A 25,036-nucleotide genomic window follows, 5' to 3' on the forward strand; every position below is an offset into this window, starting at 1 on the left:
ATTACATGGAATAGTCTTCATTTCTCAGAACAAGAATAGACTGAATAGTTTCAGAAGAAAGTTCTTTGTTTCCTGCCAATTTGAGCCTGTAATTTAATTAGCCTTTTAAAATGATAAACTTGGATTAGCTAACACAACGTGCCATTGGAACACGTTGATGGTTGCTGATAATGGGCCTCTGTACCCCTATGTAGATATTCCATTAAAAATCAGCTGTTTCCAGCTACAATAGTCATTTACAACATTAACAATGTATTTCTGATCAAGTTGATGTTATTTTAAATAGACAAAAAAAAAAAAAAAAAAAACAAGGACATTTCTAAGTGACCCCAAACTTTTGAACGGTAGTGTACATGTTAGCAAACAAGAACACACACACACACACACACACACGCATGCAAGCAAATACACATACACACACCTTGACCTGCACAAAAACAAAACAAACACACCAAAGAGACTACTATCCAGTACACATGACTTAACCTAGTTCATGATGTCCTACCTATATTTAACTTCCACAATGTGACCTTGTCCATGAAGACATGTCATCATGAACACAGTACGCAGCATTTTACACTTTGAAGTGTGGAGGACGCCACGAGAGGATAATTTGCGTTTCTATGTTCTCCTCTCCAGAGACACTCATCAACTACCCTGATTATTTTATAATGAACCTAAATTTGAGCAGGACAGCACTCGGTTCTGATCACTCTCTGGGCTCCACTAATGCACTGCTAAGATATATTTATGGCAGCACACACACAAAAAGCATTGTGTTGTGGGAACTTCTATATGCATTAGCATACAGAGTCATCATTTAAATCTCCATTATGGATTCAGTCTTTAAAATGGCTCTATGGGTGGCTGGAGAGTCCTGTTTTTAACAGGCTAACTAAACATAGTGCACATAGTCTACAGACCCAAGGGTAATTCATCTTGCTTCGAGGTCAAATCTGCCACAAACTGTTGTACTGTGCGGCGCCAAGCTAACACACGCGAGGCTATGATGATATATCAGTTAGAAGATAGGTGGTGCTTTCAGACACAGAGACAGAGACAGAGAGAGTGAGATGTGATTATTTGTCCGGAAATGACTTATCCAGCCGCAGTAGGCCACCAGATCAGATAACACAGTGGAGCGGCAGTGAAAACGCTACTCCCTCTCAGAGCGGCCCAAGACAACGTGAGCCTCGCTAATAATCGCTGGTACTCTGGTGTCTGAGTGACGTGTGAGGCCTGTCCTGTCACCCTGCAGATGCATTTAAGGCATGAGACCAGAAAAATGGTTACCATTCAGTTCCCCCCCATAGCCCCCCCTCCAACCGAGGCCACACGTGACTGTGCCGCCCTCCCCCAGCGCTTTACACATTTATCATCCACAAATATGAGTCCTGGAGGCAGGGGGTTTAAGGAAGGGGGGCTTTAATGGAAGACGCATGGTGGTTGACCGGTGGAGACTGGAGAGACAGGGGGTTTATGGGGTAGAGGATACACCCCTCCCCAATACCCCCTACCCACTAACCCCTCTGCCCTGCTGGGCTGGCTCAACCGCTGATCCCAACTAGACACCAGGGGGCGAGGGGCCTGCGGGGCCTGGGGTTCCCTCCCTGCCTCCCGCACAGCCTGCCCCGGGGCCCCTTTCTCCTCCTGCACAGTACTCAGTACTACTCAGACCCACCCGCACCGTCGCCCCGCTGAGTAACATGTTCCCTTTCTCCCTTAAGCTTGCGGAGGAGCTCATCCCCCCCTTCCCCAACCAGCCGTTTTGTTTGGCGGGGTTTCTGGACAGGATTTGGTCAGACTTGAGATAAAAAAGGATTAGCAGATTAACATGAAGACGTTTTTTTGCGAGTGCTGACAGACGTATCATAGTTTTACGTCGGGGAAGGAAGGGAAGATTGTGGTAGGTGCCGGGTAGCTTCCTCAAGCAGAAAATGACTTAAAGAGGTAAGTGAGGCGTAGTTAACCCCTGGGAGATGGTGTGTTTATGTGGACAAATGATCTACAGCACAGCTCCTCCAAGCAGCAAGGGAATTATTGAGGTTACTTGTTACTCGACCAGGAAGGAATTATCACATCTTGTTCTAATACCATCATCGCCATGGCAGCAGCTATAGTAACACTTGTATACCAGACCCAGTTATGACTTACTGTCACCAGCTACATTAACCTTAACCGACTTTAATAATAATCCTGAAATCTTCTAGAATCATTAGACGTTATTAACTCATCATCTGTACTTTTTGCTCAATGTTCCCCCATAAAGGAACTACAGGAATTAATATCTTCCTGTATTTGCTCTTTCTATTAACAGTATATCATCCCAGACACCCAGTATCCATCACAGGGGATGAAAAATGACGTGCAAACATCTAGAACATCTGTTTTTCTTTCTCTCCCACCCATAAGACAGCAAGAAGAGCGAGGAGACAAATGTATCATCAGTCTGGAGGATCGAGAAAAAAAACACCACAGTGCAAACAAATGTTTCATGTTATCAGAGGAATGATAGGGAGAAAAAAACAAGCAAGCATTTCAAAAGGGGGAAGGCAAGCAATTAAAATGTAATTAGAATAAATGGATGGAAAGAGACAGGCCACATGTCCTAGCATGAAATACGAGGCTGTTTGGGGCAGCAGCAGGCTGAATGAATGTGAAACTTCTTTGACAAAGCTTGTGGCTGCCTCAAGCTCGAGGCGACCGGCAAAAGAGTAGCCCAGAGAGAGAGAGAGAGCCAGACAGAGAGAGAGAGAGAGAGCGAGAGAGAGAGAGAGAGTGAAAGAGAGAGAGAGAGAGAGAGAGAGAGAGTGAAAGAGAGAGAGAGAGAGAGTGAAAGAGAGAGAGAGAGCGAGAGAGCGAAAGAGAGAGAGAGCGAAAGAGAGAGAGAGTGAAAGAGAGAGAGAGAGCGAGAGAGCGAAAGAGAGAGAGAAAGAGAGAGAGAGCGAAAGAGAGAGAGAGAAAGAGAGAGAGAGTGAAAGAGAGAGAGAGAGCGAGAAAGAGAGAGAGAGAGAGAGAGAGCGAGAGAGAGAGAGCGAAAGAGAGAGAGAGCGAGAGAGAGAGAGCGAAAGAGAGAGAGAGCGAAAGAGAGAGAGAGAGTGAGAAAGAGAGAGAGAGAGAGAGAGCGAAAGAGAGAGAGCGAAAGAGAGAGAGAAAGAGAGAGAGAGTGAAAGAGAGAGAGAGAGAGAAAGAGAGAAAGAGAGAGAGAGAGAGAGAGAGAGAGAGAGAGAGAGAGAGAGAGAGAGAGAGAGCGAAAGATAGCAAAAGAGAGAATCTAGAGAGAGCAAGAGTGGGAGTCCAGGGTTTTCTAAGAAGGTAGTAACTGAATAGATGAGAGAGAGAGAGCAAGAGGAGAGGGAGAGAAGAATGGGAAGGGAGGAAAAAGAAATGGGCGGGAGGGTCACTCGGAATGATTGACAGCTTGTGAGTATGGCTTGACCTGCTGGGTTCGCCCCCCAGTACTCTCAACAGGCTTAGAGAAGGACAAAATAAAGCCGCAGGAATGTTAATTTATTTTCAATTGTTAGTGCCAGGGAAGGGGAGAGAAATAAAGAGTGCATATATACATATCAAGTGAGACTGGGACACAACTAGAGCACGTAAGTAGTCCTGGACTGGTGTAAGCTTGAAGCTTTCAGTTGAAATAAAGATGTGGGCATGTGTGTTCTGTCTGTGTTCCAGTCTGGACCTCACAGGCACAATGCTTCAGTCCTTTAGCCCTCTCTGACTAACTAATTTGGGGAACTGTCCACCCCACAACAACAGCCAGCTACATCACCACTTATATATACTGCAAAGAAGTTTACACACTTGACTAATGCAGCACGGCATGTAGAAATGTTGAAACGGTTAATTACTGTTTGCAAAATAATGTTCATTATAGGGTAGAACACTTTACATTGCTACAAGGCACCGGAATATTCCAGCTTTGTAGGCTAACTTTGCTTGCTAGTTTACAGCTGAAGTTAACAATTCACTACCCAGTACTTTTTTGTACGATAATATGCAAACCATTTCAAAGCTGATTGTCACCAAAAACGTAATTAATTCACTTAGTCTCCCCCGCCTCACATCTCTCCCAGTCAAGATCATCTTTGGTTGAACCTTGAACTGACTGTGAGTGAAGTCATGGGTATTTTTTTCTTCTTTTTTATTTAACCCTTATTTTACCAGGTAAGTTGGCTGAGAACACATTCTCATTTACAGCAACGACCTAGGGAATAGTTACAGGGGAGCGGAGGGGGATGAATGAGCCAATTGGAAGCTGGGGATGATTTGGTGGCCATGATGGTATGAGGGCCAGATTGGGAATATAGCCAGGACACCAGAGTTAACACCCCTGCCCCCTTTTTCTCCACAATTTTGATCTTGTCTGGTCGCTGTAACTCCCCAACGGGCTCGGGTGGCGAAACATGACTCGGCAAACCGCGCTGCTTAAGTGATGTGTCAGAGGAAACACTGTTCACCTGACGACCGAGGTCAGCCTGCAGGTGCTCGGCCTGTCACAAGGAGTCGCTAGAGCGTGATGAGCCAAGTAAAGCCCACCCCCTGGCCAAACGCTCCCCTAACCCAGACAATACCGGGCCAATTGTGCTCCGCCCTATGGGCCTCTCGATCACTGCCGGTTGTGATACAGCCCGGGATCAAACCCGGGTTCTGTAGTGACGTCTCTAGCACTGCGATGCAGTGCCCTAGACCGCTGCGCCACTCAGGAGGCCCTAGTGCCATGAGGTCTTTAGTGACCAGAGTCAGGACACCCGTTTAACATTCCATCCGAAAGACGGCACCCTATACAGGGCAATGTCCCCAATCGCTGCCCTGGGACATTGGGATATTTTTGTTTTTAGAACAGAGGAAAGAGTGCCTCCTACTGGCATCTAGTCTCATCCAGGGACTGATTAGGACCAACCCTGCTTAGCTTCAGATGCAAGCCAGCAGTGGTATTCTGCTGAGTCTTAAAGAGGGACTGACTTCAAAAAGCCACAAATCCCTTTGAAAACGGCCTATGGGGCATCGGTATGAGTCCGAAACAGTTATTCTAATGTCAAAATGTTATACTACAAATTGTAAATAGGATCATTTGGGTCTTAGTCATTTTTTTCTAAAGAAGAGTTTGGAACACCCGTGGGTCACACCATGGAAAATGTGGGTTAGGTTTTGATTAGACAATGTCCATTTGCCCACGAACATGGGGTGAAGAGCTATGGTGATTGCTCTCTATCCAATAGCAGTGAGACAGGCCTGCCCTGCAGCTCCGACTGTTTACATAAGACACATTTTTTTACTTGAGAAATACTTCACCAAAAACCTTAGTTAGATATAAAATTGTGCAACTAAAACATCCTCGGCCAAAACGTCAAAATGAACTACAGATTTCTTGAGTTATCTTAGATTAATTCTGGGGATTTTGAGGAAGTGAAATAGGCTTCCGCGTCTACAGTGTCTCATGGGGGACAAACATCATTAACCAAACGCAGAATCGGTCCCAAATGGAAGGAAAACAGATTGTTTTTCATCTATAGCCCCATGGAATCAGCCAAAAACAATCTCAATAACTCAAGACATGCACACACACACCTACACGCCTACTGAATATGCTTTGTAAAAAGGCCTATAGGCTACATCTTGATGTACCCAATTTATCAAGAGATTTACCATTCAAATAAATGATTACCATTATGTTATGTAGTTAGATTGCTAGACAAGTCAAAGTGATTGCATTAATTTATAATTGCTTAATTAATGGGCACATTCAAAAATCAAACATTTAAAAATGTAATGATATTGAACTCAAAACATCAATCTGGATCAACTGCCATTTTGTGACTTTGGCTAATATGCCTTCTTTTATGCAGTGGTATCATTTTGGTATTGAGTATCATGATACTAACCCTGGTAACGGTATAGAAGTCAAAATTCTGGTATCGTGACACCACTAGGTTAGGGTGTGTTCTAGTTGGGATCTACAGGAACTGACTGATAAAATAAAGCCCCCCCAGATAATTATTTGTCCTCTATGCACCCCAACGCTACCCAGGAACACTTTGTCTTCACTGTCTCTGTCTGTCAGGGTTAGGGCTGCGCCCCCCTCCCCCCCGCTACCCCCACCCCTCTCCTTAGGGAAATTATGTCACTTCCTTAGCTCTGTCAGTGGTGCAGACAGAGCACTTGTCATGGCTGCCAGTGATGGAGATAGGCGCTCGTCAGGCATGACAGTCAGGTGGGAGGAGGGTTCAGCACTGTGGAGCTGATAAGATATTTTTGGGACAGGGGCAGGGGCAGGAAGGGGGGAGCGGGGGAAAACATGAACAGGTAGCTGCATGGTATTCATAGGGTCGACGACAGTTGGTTGGTGAATTTCAAGGCTCTCTGCCAACAGATTGAAATGATAGATAAAGAGTGCCAACGGGCACAGAGAGTGAACGAGAGAGAGAGAGAGAGAGAGAGGAAGAAAGATTGGTGAGAAGGATGGTGAGAAGGATGGTGAAATTGAGGGAAGGATGGCAAAATTGAGAGGGAGGAGAGAGGTAGCCTTTAGAAAACGACTAGAATAGAGAAAACAAGTCAAATATTGTGGTTAGCAGAAAGTGGACAAATTAAAATTAATTGGCAGAAATAGGAGTGGGAAATGGATGTACGAAAGGCAGAGAGGAGTATGAATTGTATGGTACTGAATGAGCAGAAACAATTGTGGGAACTGTAAAAAGTCCATTAAAACTATCCTCATCATCATAATTTCCACCATCACCACTACAATATTTCCCCAGCAGAATTATCATTGCCTAATTACTAAGTTTGGAACCTGTCTTGACATTACATCGACTTATGTTACATTTAAAAATGTCCTGTTAAAAATATTCCTCCTCATCTTTAGCCTTTAGCTTCTCATCCAGACCCATTTATAAAAGGTTACAGGGGCTTAATGAGCCCAATGTAATCTACGAATTTGAAGAAGAAAAATAATAATCAGAAGGGGAAAAAGCCTTTAAATGTCAGTTTCATTCATAGAGATTCTATTAAATTACTAGAGGGGCATATGTCACTAACCCTCAAAGTTCCATAATGGGGTGAAAATGGCAGCCATCTTGGCCAGGGAGAAATTCTAAAATAGTTTAATTGGAATGAATGGCAGTAGAGGCATAGGTGATGCATTTCCTGATTTTACGTATGCAGCAAAATAAAAGTAAGGCATGTGATGTATTGGAAATTGTGTAATGAAATTATAATATAATTAGAAATACAGTTTATACGGGTTATATACCAATTTTCTATAGCCTCTAAAATATATTTAAACAGACCACACATGTCTCAGATTTTGTTTTCTTGGAAAGCTTTGAGTGCTATTATATGATACAATTTCAGTACTTGTTGCATTTACAACTTGTCTATATCCTATCATCAACTGATTTGAACCAGTGTATGGCTGTGAATTGACCACATTGTTTGAATGGAATGTTGGCATATTGGTAGTTAATTTGGAATCATTCATCTAAAACTGTTTGGCTAGCTAGCTAACACACATACAGTGCAGATAAATTCTTCACATTCATTGTTTTACACAATATCTTATCAGAGCACTGGCAAACCGTGGTTGACCTTTGAACCATCATAAGAAAGTTCAAGTCCATTCCAGTATTCTAATTCTATGGTTTCCATAACCAATACTACACCCCTCTTTCTGTTCCATGAAGAATCAGAATCAAAATAATCAGAATCAAAAAGTTGAAAAAGCCTTTAAATGTCAGTTTCATTATCCAATACTAGATCCCCCCCCCCCCCCCCCTTCCCTCTCCAGCTTGGTAGTGAAATTAACAGGCTGACCTTCCCACAGTGAGTTAAACAGTGACGGTCAGGGGAGCAGCATCTCAACCCCTGAAATGTCACACAGAGCTCTTCTTTTCAATCAGTCAGTTCTTCATATACTCACACTAATATACATCCTCCTCCTCCACGCCTTGTTCTCCTTCTCTCGCTCACGCACTCCTCCACATACGCACGGATCGCGGGCATTAACGCACACGCACACGTACACACACAAACAATCGTTTGCTAAATGTGAAAACGTGGTGAGGACATTGGCTGCAGGACACGAACAGATCGATTCCCCTGCAGGTAAGGTGGTAGGAACTTCACACCTACCAAGGTTAAATACACACTGCCGTCAGAACGTATTCACACCTCTTGACTTGTTCCACCTTTTGTTGCGTTACAGCCTGAATTCAATATGGATTACATGTGTGTCACTGGCCTTACACACCCCATAATGTCAAAGTGGAATTATGTTTTTCAATCTTTTACAAATGAATTCAAAATCAAAAACCGAAACATCTCGAGTCAATTAGGTATTCAACCCCTTTGTTATGGCGAGCCTAAATAAGTTCAGGAGTAAACATTTCCGTAACAAGTAACATAATAAGTTGCGTGGACTCACGCTGTGTGCAATAATAATGTTTAAATTATTTTTGAAAAACTACCTCATCTCTGTACCAAACACATACAATTATCTGTAATGTCCCTCAGTCAAGCAGTGAATTTCAACCACAGATTCAACCACAAAGACCAGGGAGAGTTTCAAACGACTCGAAAAGAACCGGCATTTCTTGAATATCCCTTTTGAGCATGGTGAAGTTATTAATTCCACTTTGGATGGTGTATCAATACACCCAGTCAATACAAATATGCAGGTGTCCTTCCTAACTCAGTTGCCAGAGAGGAATGAAACCACTATGGGATTTCACCATGAGGCCAATGGTGACTTTAAAACAGTTACAGAGTTTAATGGCTATGATAGGAGAAAACTGAGTATGGATCAACAACATTGTAGTTACTCCACAATACTCACCTAAATGACAGAGTGAAGAGAAAGAAGCCTGTACAGAATAAAAACATATTCCAAAACACATGCTTTCACTTTGTCATTATGAGGTATTGTGTGTAGATGAGAATAAATGTTAGAATAAAGAATAAATGTTCAATTTAGGCTGTAACACAACAACAACTGAAATAAGTCAAGGGGTGTGAATACTTTCTGAAGGCACTGTATCACACGCTGCTGTAGACATGCTCTGAAGCAGCACACCTGTGCCTCTACCTATCTATCTACACCAGGGTTCCCCAACTGGTGACCCGCAGGTGGGGTTTTATTCCCCCCCCCCACCATAGTTTTCTGAGCCCCCCCAAAAAATGTGTTTTGTTTATTTTTGTTGGACATGAAAGATTAAAAACACAAGGAAATACGCTCCAAGTGATCTGATTTTTTTTAATTTTTAAAAATCTGTTCCCACTCATACTAAAGAGACATTTGATCCTATACAAATGTAAGCAAGGTTTGAAATTATTATGTTATAGTCAAACATATCTGTTTCGGCTTCTTGCGGTCAATTTACAGTCTACAAATGATTTGTAATTATGTTCCACTCAAGAAAAAAAAAATTGTCATGTGGCTGAATCTAGTTGATTATCCCTGATCTACACTCTCAGTGAGGTAGAATATAGTGTGTGCCAAAAGGAGTATGTAAGCCCAAGTACCAGTCAAAAGTTAGGACACACCTACTCATTCAAGGGGTCTTCTTTATTTGTACTATTTTCTACATTGTAGAATAATAGTGAAGACATCAAAAATATGAAATAACACTTATGGAATCATGTAGTAACCAAAAACAAATCAAAGCTGTCATCAAGGCAAAGGCAAATCTCAAATATAAAAAATAAACACTTTTTTGGTTAATACATGATTCCATATGTGTTATTTCATAGTTTTGATATATTCATTATTATTCTACAATGTATAAAATAGAAAAAATAAAGAAAAACCCCGGAACGAGTAGGTGTGTCCAAACTTTTGACTGGTACTGTATATCTATTGAATGTAAACTAGTATCACTGGTGCTAGCTAGTTAGCTAAGGGAGGGAAAGGTTAGAGCTACTGTATTTCATTTCCAATCCTGAACCCTCCTGTATAAAACATATGCATTTCCCAGAGGAAATAAGAAACTGGTTTGACCTGTTTACTCTGTTGTATGTTGGCTAATAATTTAATTCTCGCTTTCAAAGAGATTCCCACAAGAGACCGCTGGGTCATACTTAAACCTGCCCATTTTCTTATGGACATTTTGTGTTATGGTAAGTTGAGTCCCCCCCCCCCCCCCCCCACACACACACACACACACACACACACACACACACACACACACACACACACACACACACACACACACACACACACACACACACACACACACACACACACACACACACACACACACACACACACACACACACACACACACACACACACACACACAAATGTTTTGAATCTCAATTTTTTAACTTGTCTTCCATTCAGACAACAGACAAAATCGAGAAATAGGAAACAGCTATAGTCCTTCTCAATGCTTCAAACAAAGCAAGAGACCTGCAGGGGATTCAGAGATTTTCCTTCGCTGCAAAATGTGTCTTATCCTGTAGCTAAGCCCAATACTGTAATAGAAGACTGGGTCTGGAACAGAAGACGCCCTGCCCTCTTTTTATTTTATTTTCAGCCCCCCCCCCCCCCACCCTCTTCAGGTTTTTATTTTTTCTCCTCCTCCTCCATTAGGCCTACATCATTCCTTTGGGTGTTTGTATAGTGTCCCTTAGTTACCTCTGAAGACACCCAGCAGGTCGGCAGCGGCAGGCAGGCAGCTCAGAGAGTTAAAAGCCTGCCCTGTCTCACTCATAGGAACAAGGCCATCAATAATTCACCGTCATCGGGAAGCATTATCTAACAGGCTGATAAAACATTTAAAATGGTGGGTGACAACACGGAAAGCGTGAAGAAGTGTGCCGTAAGAGAAGGAACGCAAGAGGAGGACACTGCAGGTGGCAAAGGAGGAGGACGTTCATTCTTAACAGATGTGACACTGCTGCAGTTAAAGATGGACTGGGCGAAGACGAAGTCTCACTTCCAACAGTACTCTGATGGGTTACCTACTCCTCCGAGGCCAATTTACTCATTACACATCAAGTACAGAATCTGCCTTACTAAACAACTGTAAGTGAATGTACTCTGATGTGCTAGCCTGCTATACACTGCGCAGCCTTCAGTCTGGTTTAACTGCTAAGCTAGCTACCCACTGGAGGAGTAACTAAATTAAACTAAATAACAGCACTGGAAGTGAATGAAAGATCAGCCTATTGCGGTGCATCTCTTTGTTTGCACCATAACAGTTGAAGTATAGGCTGTAAGTGGAGGTGGAAGCATTCACTGGCCTGTATTAACAACTAGGCCTTTCTCAGTGAAAAGAGAAATCCCTTTAAGCCCAGATCAATTACACCCAGGCTCGGCTGTAATTAAAATGTCTTGACAAAAGATCCAGGAGCGCATGACACAAACCTGCATGCTGAAAATAAGCCTAGTTCAATCTATAGCAAGCAGGGATTGGTTGGAAAGGGTTTGGGTTTAAGATTCAGCTCAGGTTTCCTATAGGCATGTTGTATGGTACGCTAAACTTCAAAGGAATCTTTTCATGTTTCTTCACATCGTTTTTTCCCCCTGCTTGATATGACATTATTTCCCTCATTAAGATGGGTAGGGTTAGATGCACCATGAGGTAAATAGCATATACTGTACATCAAGTACATCATCTACTCAAAACCTTAAACAAAATCCTGTTTGCAATCACATAAAATTAAATATTTAATTAGGGCCTACAGCCAAAAAACATTTCCACTTTTTTCTGTTACTCTAACCATCAACAAAGTAATTATTTGTTCCATTTAAGTATGTTTGATAGTTAACTGTGTTCAGCAGAGAGAAGACAGGCTGCTTACGACTCTCTAATTAAAACTGCCAGAGCAATCAGCAATCACAACTCTGCTCTCCAAATATCATCAAGATCTGATTTGCTTGGCTGATCAACAACAGAGCCCTGCTCTCGCTAGCTCTTTCTTTCTTTCTCTCCCTCCCTTTCTTTCTGTCTCTCTCTCTCTCTACCACCTCTCTCTTTCATTTTCCCCTCTCATCTCTCTCTCTGCCTGCAGCCTCTCGGTCTTCAGGACGCTTTTGAAATGGAACAAATCATCACAACTCAAGGAAGGGAAAAGGGGGGGGAATGAAGGAGTCTGGCTCTGACTCTGAAAGGGAGAATTGCTTTGGTTTGTTCGGTTTGTTCAGTATGCCATTTGGGTCGGGATGTTATTCTTCCCAAACATCATGCAGATGCAGACGCAGAGACAAGTACATAGAATTAAGAGTGAATTCTTTGTTATGAGGCCAGTCAGGCCACAACAACCCACAGGAAATAATCAGTGCAAAATAAGATAGATGATATCATCTGATTGTTGGCGGTAATGGTTGCAGAGATCTCTCTCAAAAACAGTGTCCTTGGATAAACACAAACACAGAAAACCTGGGCAGTGAACAACATTCACTCAATAAATATCCAGTGAGAGACCTGTCTATCAGGCCCTTCTAGTTCAGTGCAGTGCAGGCTAACAACCACTATCATGGACCAAGATAGACAGAGCCGTGTAAAAGACAGAAAAAATGGACAGAGCCGTATGAAAGACTGGAAGTGTGAACTCGCCAGCTGGATAATCGCTACCATTTGTTGCCTTCCCATCATTTCCTGGTGCTCATAGTATCTCAGATTTGGGTGACAGACAGGGGGCTGCCAATCAAATGTTCCAGGACGTTGACAATGGCTTCCTCACATTGGAAACATAATGGTTCCATCTCGAGCCCCATGTGTGGCACAAACAGACAGCAAAATGGACATTAGACATGGTGGGGGAGAGGAAAGGGGGGGTTCTGAAGACCACAGGTGATAGTGATGCTGTGTCTATGGAAGCATTGTTTTCCACCCCCCAAAAATATATTTGAAATTGGCAATAACAGTCTTCTGATGGGAAAAAAATTCCTCACGTCAAATGCCAGCAACATCTTGACATTTATGTTCGGGACTTGGGCAATACACACACAAAGTAAATAAGCTTCCGCTCAACCTACAAGGTATAGAAAAATAGTTCTCTGCTTATATACTCAGCAAAAAAATAAATGTCCCTCCTTCAGGACCCTGTCTTTCAAAGATAATTCGTAAAAATCCAAATAACTTCACAGATCTTCATTATAAAGGGTTTAAACACTGATTCCCATGCTTGTTCAATGAACCATAAACAACTAACGAGCATGCACCTGTGGAACGGTCGTTAAGACACTAACAGTTTACAGACGGTAGGCAATTAAGGTCACAGTTATGACAACTTAGGACACTAAAGAGGCCTTTCTACTGACTCTGAAAAACATCAAAATAAAGACGCCCAGGGTCCCTGCTCATCTGTGTGAACGTGCCTTAGGCATGCTGCAAGGAGGCATGAGGACTGCAGATGTGGCCAGGGCAATAAATTGCAATGTGCGTACTGTGAGACACCTAAGACAGCCCTACAGGGAGACAGGACGGGCAGCTGATCGTCCTCACAGTGGCAGACCACGTGTAACAACACCTGCACAGGATCGGTACATCCGATCATCACACCTGCGGGACAGGTACAGGATGGCAACAACAACTACCCGAGTTACACCAGGAACGCACAATCCCTCCATCAGTGCTCAGACTGTCCGCAATAGGCTGAGAGAGGCTGGACTGATGGCTTGAAGGCCTGTTGTAAGGCAGGTTCTTACCAGACATCACCGGCAACAACGTCGCCTATGGGCGCAAACCCACCGTCGCTGGACCAGACAGGACTGGCAAAAAGTGCTCTTCACTGACGAGACGCGGTCTTGTCTCACCAGGGGTGATGGTTGGATTCAGGTTTATCGTCAAAGGAATGAGCATTACACCGAGGCCTGTACTGTAGAGCGGGATCGATTTGGAGGGGGATGGTCCGTCATGGTCTGGAGTGGTGTGTCACAGCATCATCGGACTGAGCTTGTTGTCATTGCAGGCAATCTCAACGCTGTGCGTTACAGGGAAGACATCCTCCTCCCTCATGTGGTACCCTTCCTGCAGGCTCATCCTGACATGACCCTCCAGCATGACAATGCCACCAGCCATACTGCTGGTTCTGTGCCTGATTTTTTGCAAGACAGGAATGTCAGTGTTCTGCCATGGCCAACAAATAGCCCGGATCTCAATTCCATTGAGCACGTCTGGGACCTGATGGATCGAAGGGTGAGATCTAGGGCCATTCCCCCCAGAAATATATGGGAACTTTCAGGTGCCTTGGTGGAAGTGTGGGGTAACATCTCACAGCAAGAACTGGCAAATCTGGTGCAGTCCATGAGGAGACGCACTGCAGTACTTAATGCAGCTGGTGGCCACACCAGATACTGACTGTTGTTTTTGATTTTGACCTCCCCTTTGTTCAGGGACACATTATTCCATTTGTTAGTCACATGTCTGTGGAACTTGTTCAGTTTATGTCTCAGTTGTTGAATCTTATGTTCATAGAAATATTTACACATGTTAGGTTTGCTGAAAATAAACGCAGTTGACAGTGAGAGGATGTTTATTTTCTTGCTGAGTTTATTATGCAATGTGTGAATGAAGCGCAACAATTAAAATAACAACAAAAATTATAAACCGACCCCAAAAAGAATTATATCTGAATTTGGATTATGGTGGTGTGTCATCAGTGACCAGAAAGCCCATGGCGTCTGTTTAAAAAATGATAGTCTGACAGCTATTTGCTCAAATCCTCTGAAACAATTTTACATAGAAATTCAATGTGTCTATCATGAGAACAGGCCCCAGAGAGGAATTCAAAGGAATAACATTGGTTTGATGGAGTGTGAATGGCTCTCAGATAAGCAAATGATTTGTCTTACTTGTATGCAAATATTAAAATACAAACCTTCATGCGATGAGAGAACTTATGCTAATGATTTATGCATACATGTTCATATCAATGCAAGACTAATTTCCAGTTATGATGCATGTTAAAACCTGTGCGGATGGTGATGGCAAAGAACGATGGCGATGGCCAAAATGAACAAAGATAATCATGCAGAGTCCTGCCTCAGCCTAATCCACCCTACCAAGACAAAAGCATACCACCTGACCTCTATAAGCGCCACACTTCCTGTGACCTGAAGGTATGTCAGACCACCAAAATAAATCACACCGTGTGCCCATTCCCCCTGAGACAAGTCTCAGAGCAGTGTCTTCTTATTCTAATGCGCTCCAGTCCAGTGGTAGTAGAGCATCACAGAGCATCTCTGAAGGTGGTCCAGGCAACTCACAAGGTCACTGCTAATCTCTTGATAGTTGGAGCCTCTGGACACCTGCCCATCCATTACACCCCAGCGACACGTATCCCACTGGGACAGCTTTACACACTCCAAAGGGTTCAACACGGACCCAAAAAAATCATCCATCACTCAAAAGACTACCAGCCCCTCCGCTCCCCTCTGGAAGACGAGGACTTTGACAACACCAAGGGGGGTTTGCTTTCTTAACTGTGGGGAAAGCATTCCGTATTGAAAGGACTAGGTAGGGTAAGTAAGGAGGGAGCTGTTTGGTGTGAACATATCCAGGGCAGATTGGCTCTATAGCTCAGCTCCAGGGTCTCAACATATCATTAAACATCCATTTAAGAAGCAGTGGGGGAAAGTTAACTGTCATTTAAAGCACAGAGGGCGGTGAGGGAGATTTTGACCCTTTCCGGTGCCCTGTTCTCAATTGAAATACCAAAGGGATACATTAAATCCAATTGGTCAGCTAACCTAACACAATGCAATTTGTTCCAGTCTCAGTCCATTTATCTAAGTGGATATAAAAAGGAGGAAGACGGATGATGAAAAAGCTATGATGGGCATTCGCGATTAAGACTAAATACTGATCAAACAAACCCAGCTTCCTCCTCTTCCTCACACCCCTCTCTCCTTCATTTCCTCCCGTTTGCTCAGTCTCCATCTGTTTGTTCCTAGCTTTTGACAGTGAGTGTGTCAGAGAAACATAACAAGACAGCTGTCAAACTGGCCCCTTGTGATTGAAGATGGCAGGTGAGTCTCTCTCTCTCTCTCTCTGTGTGGAGTACTGCGCTCACTTTACGACCGGGAGGCAGGATGATCAGGGCCACTGACCCCTAAACAGACGCACCGCTTTATACGCCACCCCTGGCATTTACATCCACTGCCTCTGGAGGTGCGTCCCAAATGGCTTGCTATTCTCTATATAAACTAGAGGTCGACCGAATAGGGTTTTTCAACGACGATACTGATTATTGGAGGACCAAACAAATCCGATACCGATTAATCTTCCGATTTTATATATATATAGATATATATATATATATATATATATATATATATATATATATATAGAGAGAGAGAGAGATTGATATATATATATTTGTAATAATGACAATTACAACAATACGGAATGAACAATGAACCCTTTTATTTTAACTTAATATAATACATTTTTTAAAATCTATTTAGTCACAAATAAATAATGAAACATGTTCAATTTGGTTTAAATAATGCAAAAACACATTGTTGGAGAAGAAAGTAAAAGTGCAATATGTGCCATGTAAAAAAGACAACGTTTAGGTTCCTTGCTCAGATTATGAGAACATATGAAAGCTGGTGGTTCAATATTCCCAGTTCTTCAGTATTCCCAGTTAAGAAGTTTTAGGTTGTAATTATTATAGGAATTATGACGCATCAACTATTTCTCTCTATACCATTTGTATTTCATATACCTTTGACTATTGGATGTTCCTACAGGCACTTTTTTGTATTGCCAGCCTAATCTCGGGAGTTGATAAACAGCGCTGTGCTTCAAGCATTGCTAAGAGCTACTCGCAAACGCAGTAAAGTGCTGTTTGAATGAATGCTTACGAGCCGCCTGCTGCCTACCACCGCTCAGTCAGACTGCTCTATCAAATATCAAATCATAGAATTAATTATAATAAACACTCAGAAATACGAGCCTTTGGTCATTAATATGGTCAAATCCGGAAACTATCATTTCGAAAACAAAATGTTTATTCTTTCAGTGAAATACGGAACCATTCCGTATTTTGTCGAAAGGCTGGCATCCCTAAGTCTAAATATTGCTGTTACATTGCACAACCTTCAATGTTACGTCATAATTAGGTTCAATTCTGGAAAATGTATTACGGTCTTTGTTAGGAAGAAACACAGTTCGCAATGAGCCAGGCAGCCTAAACTGTTGCATATACCCTGACTCTGCTTGCACTGAACACCAGAACAGTGACACAATTTCCCTAGTTAATATTGCCTGCTAACATGCATTTATTTTAACTAAATATGCAGGTTTAAAAAAATATACTTCCGTGTATTGATTTCAAGAAAGGCATTGATGTTTATGGTTAGGTACATTTGTGCAACGAATGTGCATTTTTTCGCGAAGTTGAATTAGAATGTGATTCGATGATAAATTAACAGGCATCGCATTGACTATATGCAACGCAGGACAAGCTAGTTAACCTAGTTATATCATCAACTATGTGTAGTTAACTAGTAATTATGTGAAGATTGATTGTTTTTTAAGTTTAATGCTAGCTAGCAATTTACCTTGGCTCGTTGTAGCCACAAGGTCCTTTTGATGCTGCACTCGTGTAACAGGTGGTAAACCTGCTATGCAGTTTCCTCATAGATAGCAATGTAATCGACCATAATCAGCATCCGAAAAAGGCAGACTACCGATTGTTATGAAAACTGGAAATCGGCCCTAATTAAATCAGCCATGCCGATTAAATCGGTCGACCTCTGATATAAACTCAGCAAAAAAAGAAACATCATCTCATTTATTTTCAGTAAACTTGACATGTATAAATATTTGTATGAACATAACAAGATTCAACAACTGAGACATAAACTGAACAAGTTCCACAGACATGTGACTAACAGAAATGGAATAATGTGTCCCTGAACAAAGGGGAGGTCCAAATCAAAAAACAACAGTCAGTATCTGGCGTGGCCACCAGCTGCATTAAGTACTGGTGTGCATCTCCTCCTCATGGACTGCACCAGATTTGCCAGTTCTTGCTGTGAGATGTTACCCCAGTCTTCCACCAAGGCACCTGAAAGTTCCCAGATATTTCTGGGGGGGAATGGCCCTAGCCCTCACCCTCCGATCCAACAGGTCCCAGACGTGCTCAATGGGATTGAGATCCGGGCTCTTTGCTGGCCATGGCAGAACACTGACATTCCTGTCTTGCAGGAAATCAGGCACAGATCCATCAGTATGGCTGGTGGCATTGTCATGCTGGAGGGTCATTTCAGGATGAGCCTGCAAGAAGGGTACCACGAGGGAGGAGGATGTATTCCCTGTAACGCACAGCGTTGAGATTGTCTGCAATGACAACAAGCTTAGTCCAATGATGCTGTGACACACCGCCCCAGACCACGACAGACCCTCCCCCTCCAAATCGATCCCGCTCCAGAGTACAGGCCTCAGTGTAACGCTCATTCCTTCAACGATAAACGTGAATCAAAACCATCACCCCTGGTGAGACAAAACCGCGACTCGTCAGTGAAGAGCACTTTTTGCTAGTTCTGTCTGGTCCAGCGATGGTGGGTTTGTGCCCATAGGTGATGTTGTTGCCAGTGATGTCTGGTGAGGACTTCCCTTACAACAAGCCTGCAAGCCCTCAGTCCAGCCTCTCTCAGCCTATTGTGGACACTCTGATCACTGATGGAAGGATTGTGCGTTCCTGGTGTAACTCGGGCAGTTGTTGTTGCCATCCTGTACCTGTCCCGCAGGTGTGATGTTCAGATGTACCGATCCTATGCAGGTGTTGTTACACGTGGTCTGCCACTGCGAGCACGATCAGCTGTCCGTCCCATCTCCAAGTCAGTAGAAAGGCCTCTTTAGTGTCCTAAGTTTTCATAACTGTGACCTTAATTGCCTAGGGTCTATAGGCCCTGGTCAAAAGTAGTACACTATATAGAGAATATGGTGCCATTTGGGACTTAACCAGGGTCTCTGTGACAAGCCACATCAACAGGCACACAGAGCAACAGACAGCAAGGCTTCTTCACTATTAAACTGGCAATCAGCAGTTGAAACAATAAGGTGAAATCCCCCGCCCCTGTTTCTGTAAAAAGCTAACCACTCTCAAATTCATAGACAAATCTATGGATGCAATGATGGAAGCAAGGAATGACCATACATGATATCAAAAGTATAGTGTTAACCATGTTGAGGCTACAGTGTCTTCAGAATGCATTCATATCTGTTAGAAATCACCTTTGGCAGCAATTACATCCCCCGGTAAGTCTCAAAGATACTTTTTTTTATATGCTTCAAACTCTGTCAAGTTGGTAGTTCATCATTGCTAGACAGCCATACATTTAATGTCATCTTGGTAAGCAATTCCAGTGTATATTTGGCCATGTGTTTTAGGTTATTGTCCTGCTGAAAGGTGAATTTGTCTCCCAGTGTTCGTTGGAAAGCAGACCGAACCTGTTTGTCTTCTAGGATTTTGCCTGTGCTTAGCTCTATTCCATTTATTGTGTTGGATTTGCCCCAAACATAACACTTTGTATTCAGGACAAAGCATTATCTTTGCCCCATTTTTTGCAGTTTTAATGCCTTTAGTGCCTTAATGCAAAAATTATGCATATTTTGATTCTGACAGGCTTCCATCTTTTCCGGCTGTCATTTAGGTGAGTATTGTGGATTAACTACAATGTTGTTGATCCATCCTCAGTTTTCTTCTATCACAGCCATTAAACTCCCTGAGCGGTTTCTTTCATCTCCGGCAACTGAGTTAGGAAGGAAGCCTGCATCTTTGTAGTGACTGGGTGTATTGATACACCATCCAAAGTGTCATTAATAACTCCACCAGGCTCAAAGGGATATTTAAAGTCTGCATTTTATTTTTTAACCCATCTACTAATATGCGCCCTTCTTTGCGAGGCATTGGAAAACCTCTCTGGTGTTTGTGGTTGAATCTGTGTTAGAAATTCACTGCTCAACTGAGGGACCTTACAGATAATTGTATTTGTGGGGTACAGAGATGAAATAGTCATTCAAAAATCATGTTGAACACTATTATTGCACACAGAGCAAGTCCATGCAACTTATTATGTGACCTGATAAGCACATTTTTATTCCTGAACTGATTTAGGCTTGCCATAATAAACAGGTTGAATACTTATTGACTCAAGACTTTTTCAGCTTTTCATTTGAATTAATTTGTAAACAAATTCAAAAAATATAATTCCACTTTGATATTATGGGGTGTGATGTGTAGGCAAGGAACACAAAGTCAATTTAATCCATTTTAAATTCAGTCTAACACAACAAAATGTGTAAAAAGTCAAGTGGTGTGAATACCTTCTGAAGGCACTGTATATAGTGTTTCTTCACATTTACAAACATTGGAGTAAAACAAGCTTATATTTTGGGTACTGATGTAGTACGACAATTGAACTAAGCTAATGATGCATTTATACATTATATTCTTCATGAATCAACGGGTACATATAATTAATTTATAAGTGGGAAAAAATGGTTGCAGCAACTGCAGATTGAGGTCCTATCAATCAAATCAAACAGTATTTGGCACATGCTTGGTAAACAACAGGAGTAGACTAACAGTGAAATGCTGACTTACAGGCCCTCCCCAACAATGCAGAGAGAAAGACAATTGAGAAATAATATAAAAAGTAAAACATGTTATAATAAAAGTAATAAACACACAATAAGCAACATGGCTATATACACAGGTTACCAGTACCGAGTCAATGTGCAGGGGTACGAGGTAATTGAGGTAGGTATGTACATAAACACTGAACAAAAATATAAACGTCACATGTAAAGTGTTGGTACCACGTTTCATGAACTGAAATAAAAAAATCCCAAAAAGCTTATACTCTCAAATGCTGTGCACAAATGTGTTTACATCCCTATTAGTGAGCATTTCTCCTTTGCCAAGATAATCCATCCACCTGACAGGTGTGGCATATCAAGAAGCTGATTAAACAGTGTGATCATCAAACAGGTGCACCTTGTGCTGGGGACAATAAAAGGCCACTTTAAAAATGTGCAGTTTTGCCACACAATACAATGCCACAGATGTCTCAAGTTTTGAAGGAGCATGAAATTGGCATGCTGACTGCAGGAATTTCCACCAGAGCTGTTGCCAGAGAATTATATGTTAATTTCTCTATGACAAGCTGCCTCCAACTTGGTTTCAGAGAATTTGGCAGTATGTCCAACCGGCCTCACAACCACAGACCACGAGTAACCGCACCAGCCCAGGACCTCCACATCCGGCTACTTCACCTGAGCGTTTGTCTGAGGGTTGTGTGTGTATGTCGGGGTATTTCTGTCTGCATGTTGAGTTTGTTTTGTGTTCAGTATAACTAGGAATAAAGTGACAGATAAAAGAGTAGCAGCAGCGTATGTGATGAGACATAAAAGTTAGTGCAAGAAAACGGTCAATGCAGACAGTTAAACAGTTAACAAAAGAGCTACCGAGACTTACTATATATTTACAAGTCTTATGGCTTGGAGGTAGAAGCTGTTCAGGGTCCTGTTGGTTCCAGACCTGGTGCATCGGCACCGCTCACCGTGCGGTAGCTGAGAGAAGGGTATATTTGATTTGATACACTTCCTTCCTCCATAGGCCACCCTGATTTTTAGCAACCTGAGCTGCAAATAATGGGTTTGAGCTATGTAAATTCCAGAAGAAATAGAAAGAAAATGAAAGAATGAGGGAGGGAGGGGAAGAGGCTTTTCCTCTTTCTTGACTGCCATATATTGTTATCCATCTGTGAGGAGGTGTGTGTGTGTGTGTGTGTGTGTGTGTGTGTGTGTGCTGAATCTTTCCAATTTAATTGTGTTCGACATCCCTATTAGGTACTGTTTGATAAGATATTAAAGAAACATTTCTTTCTTTAAATAAACACAGCAAGACCACACTCAGCAAGTCATTCTTTCACAGAAGAGCAGAACAGCTGCATTGCATTGAAAATAAACATTATCTCTTTAACAGAGAAACATTAGAGGCCATTGGTTGCTCAAAACAGTGCTTTACAAAAACCTCTCGAAGAGGCATCCAGAAACCTGTATTGATTTACGGTAAAACGTGTAATTAACAAAAACTGTGTTTCGTTACACAGCAGCCCGTAAATATAAATCTATTGACCTTTTAGCTTGAATTATTATAATTATATATTTTTTTACAAAAGTAATTACACAACATGCCACTTAAAGATTGTAGGTCTATTGTGTAGTTTCACCTTGAGTTATCTTTATAAAAGAGCTGAGGGGAAGGGTGTTTATCCCAAGTATAGCCCTACTTCATACTTGTATTATGTTAGGCAATAGCAAACTAAAATTGAGCTGTAAAGGGTTAAATTCATTTAAGCCATGTTCTAGTTTGAACATTTTTGCAAAAATGAATCACACGTCAACATATTGAAATAAGCTCCTACCAAAATCCCCAAGGGAACACGGCAATGAGTAGTTTTCCATTTTTGCTACTTACTTTGGGGATTTTGGATTGAATTATGGCGGCCTACCAACTCTGTCAATCCTAACTAAATATGCATTTGCAATCGAAACACAAGAACACACACACACAGAATATTGATGTTGTACAGTTGTCTGCAATAAACAACACCATTCTTATTCTGTAGCACACCGCCGCCTGTCCCCTCTCCGGACAAAACTGGTTGGGGGAAGGTAGCTCAAGTTCTTGCCATTGAAATGCAGCCACTTTGATATGTAAATTGATAGTTACGAGAAAAAGAAAAAAAACATGAGAAATCACACTAGCATACATTGAAGCCATTTGCACTCGAGCCGATGTGAGATGAGATGGCACTTCCCCTGGAGACCCCGGGCCTGGACAAATGGACCAACCTACAGAGATAGTGTCTGGGGCGGGGGAGCGGAGGAGTAGGGAGAAGGGGGGCAACGGGACATTTGTCCCAGTGAATTCCCCATCCCAACTCTGACATGAGTAAATGATGCTCCTGCCGTTTCCAAACCGGTATTGAAAACAAATTAAGACAAGGATTTCGATTTTACCATCCATTATAGGCCATTCCAGTATTTGATCAAATAACCTGGTTAAAAATGCTTAGATTTTCAAGTACATTCCCCGTTCTGATTTGACTAAGTTAAACAGGCCACGTCACCAGTGTCGAGAATGGAATGGGCCAACACAAACAACATTTACTCCCTGTAGTGAGTTTAGTGTTGTGTCTGTTTAGTGTTGTAAGCTACTGCATCTGCACCTGTGTTATATATAGTTTATTAGAATAATCATTTATAAACTACGGTTTTCCACACTCTACCTTTTACTATACCACAGGTCAGTATAGTTCACTTGCCTATCCATCATTCATAGTGACAATAGTGGTTGGTAGATCATTTGTCCAGATGTGCAATAGGCTAACTAGCAATCATACCACACATAAAAGCCACATCAATTTTCAATATGAATCCACAACAACAAATAGGAATAGTTGAGAGGCAGCAGAGAGGGCAGGTGCATCATTCAAGACATGGGACATTCAGCTTAAAAAGCTCTGCTTTTGATCTTGTTTAGGGGACAATACAATTATCCTACCGAGTGGCTATTTTCTTGCGCATATATATTGCTTCTATGCAGATTCTTAGAATATTCACATTAAAATCTGTCAAAATCGGATGGAAACCCAGCTACACACCCTAAAGACTCTGGCAAGTGTGCTAGTTCAGTGTCACTTTGATTATGCCTGCACATCATGGCTCACCAGCATCCCTAAACATCTAAAGAACAAGCTACAGGCCAACCAAAACAAGCTTGTAAGAATCGTACTTAAAAATCCCCCCTCATACTCATCTGGAGGTTGAGCATTTTTTTGTCTGCATCTCTGTAACTGTATATGTATTTATGTTTAAAAAAAATAGACCACAATGGAAATAAGTCCCCGACTTTATTGTTCAATCCAGATGACTTAAAAAAAAACTTTGTACTGTGCATTTAAAAAAAAAAATGTACTGACAAAATCAACCCGAGTGGCGCAGTCTAAGGCACTGCATCTCAGTGTTAGAGGCGTCACTACAGACCCTGGATCGATTCCAGGTTGTACCTCACCTGGCCGTGATTGGGAGTCCCTTAGGGCGGCGCACAATTGGCCCAGTGTCTTTAGGGTTAGGCCAGTGCAGGCCGTCAATGTAAATAAGAATGTGTTCTTAACTGACTTGCTTAGTTAAATAAAGGATAAATAATGAAATAAAAAATCCAAACTGTGCAGTGGCCATTTGATGAATGGAAAGAGACATATGTTACAGAACACCAGAAAGTTGAATGACACTCGGAGATTGTCAAACCTTCGATACTGGGTCAGCCTACAAGGTAGGGAGAGATAAATGTTATGTTTGTCGTGATTGGAATAGTCTGCTTATTGTGGTGTTGAACAAGTGAAACATTATATTGAAGTGCCTGATGTCGGCATGCTTTGTACATTGGTTGTGTAGTGCATTGGCACAGAAACCTATTGGTGGAAAATGTGTTGCATATATTCTATATAATTATAAATATGGCATCAAAATGTTGAAAATCTGATTTCCCCCTAGCTGATAATTGTCTGCAGCCGGCTCTGATCGTAGTGTGATGAAACAGGCAGGGAGAGTGAACTCCTCCGTGCATGCTGATGTGGCAAAGTCAATATTCAGGTTAATAAACAGGGTCGCTACAGTTACTGTTATTTGCGGTAGTAAACATTATTTTGAGTTCAATTGCACAGCCTCCCCTCCTCATATAATTATTTTACAGTACAAGGGGAGGGTCATGTGAAAATATTTGTAATGTTGGGGGGGTGCATTTTTTTTATGACACCTTGAGTTGGGCCACCCCCCCGACTAAATTTCGACCTGTCCCTTAAATGAATGCTGTATTTGATGCCTTTAGTAGCCTAGCCCTCTCTATTCAACGCAGCACATCAAATCCATTTTTTTTGTCACATGCTCCGAATACAACGGTGTGGACCTTACAGTGAAATGCTTACTTACAAGCCCTGAGATGCTGAGCTGGCGTGTGTGTGCGTATCATCACACATGGTTGGCTTAGATATCTGTGAATT

The 25,036-nt window shown here is 42.1% G+C and overlaps 1 protein-coding gene across 2 annotated transcripts in view; it reads right to left on the minus strand.

Annotated features, from left to right (window-relative positions):
• Nucleotides 1–25,036, minus strand: part of LOC139376155 (adhesion G protein-coupled receptor L2-like) — a 107,585-nt gene that overhangs the window by 81,037 nt on the left and 1,512 nt on the right. The window lies entirely within an intron of this gene.

The sequence above is a fragment of the Oncorhynchus clarkii genome, chromosome 20 (genome assembly GCF_045791955.1).
Source record: "Oncorhynchus clarkii lewisi isolate Uvic-CL-2024 chromosome 20, UVic_Ocla_1.0, whole genome shotgun sequence".
NCBI lineage: Eukaryota > Metazoa > Chordata > Actinopteri > Salmoniformes > Salmonidae > Oncorhynchus > Oncorhynchus clarkii.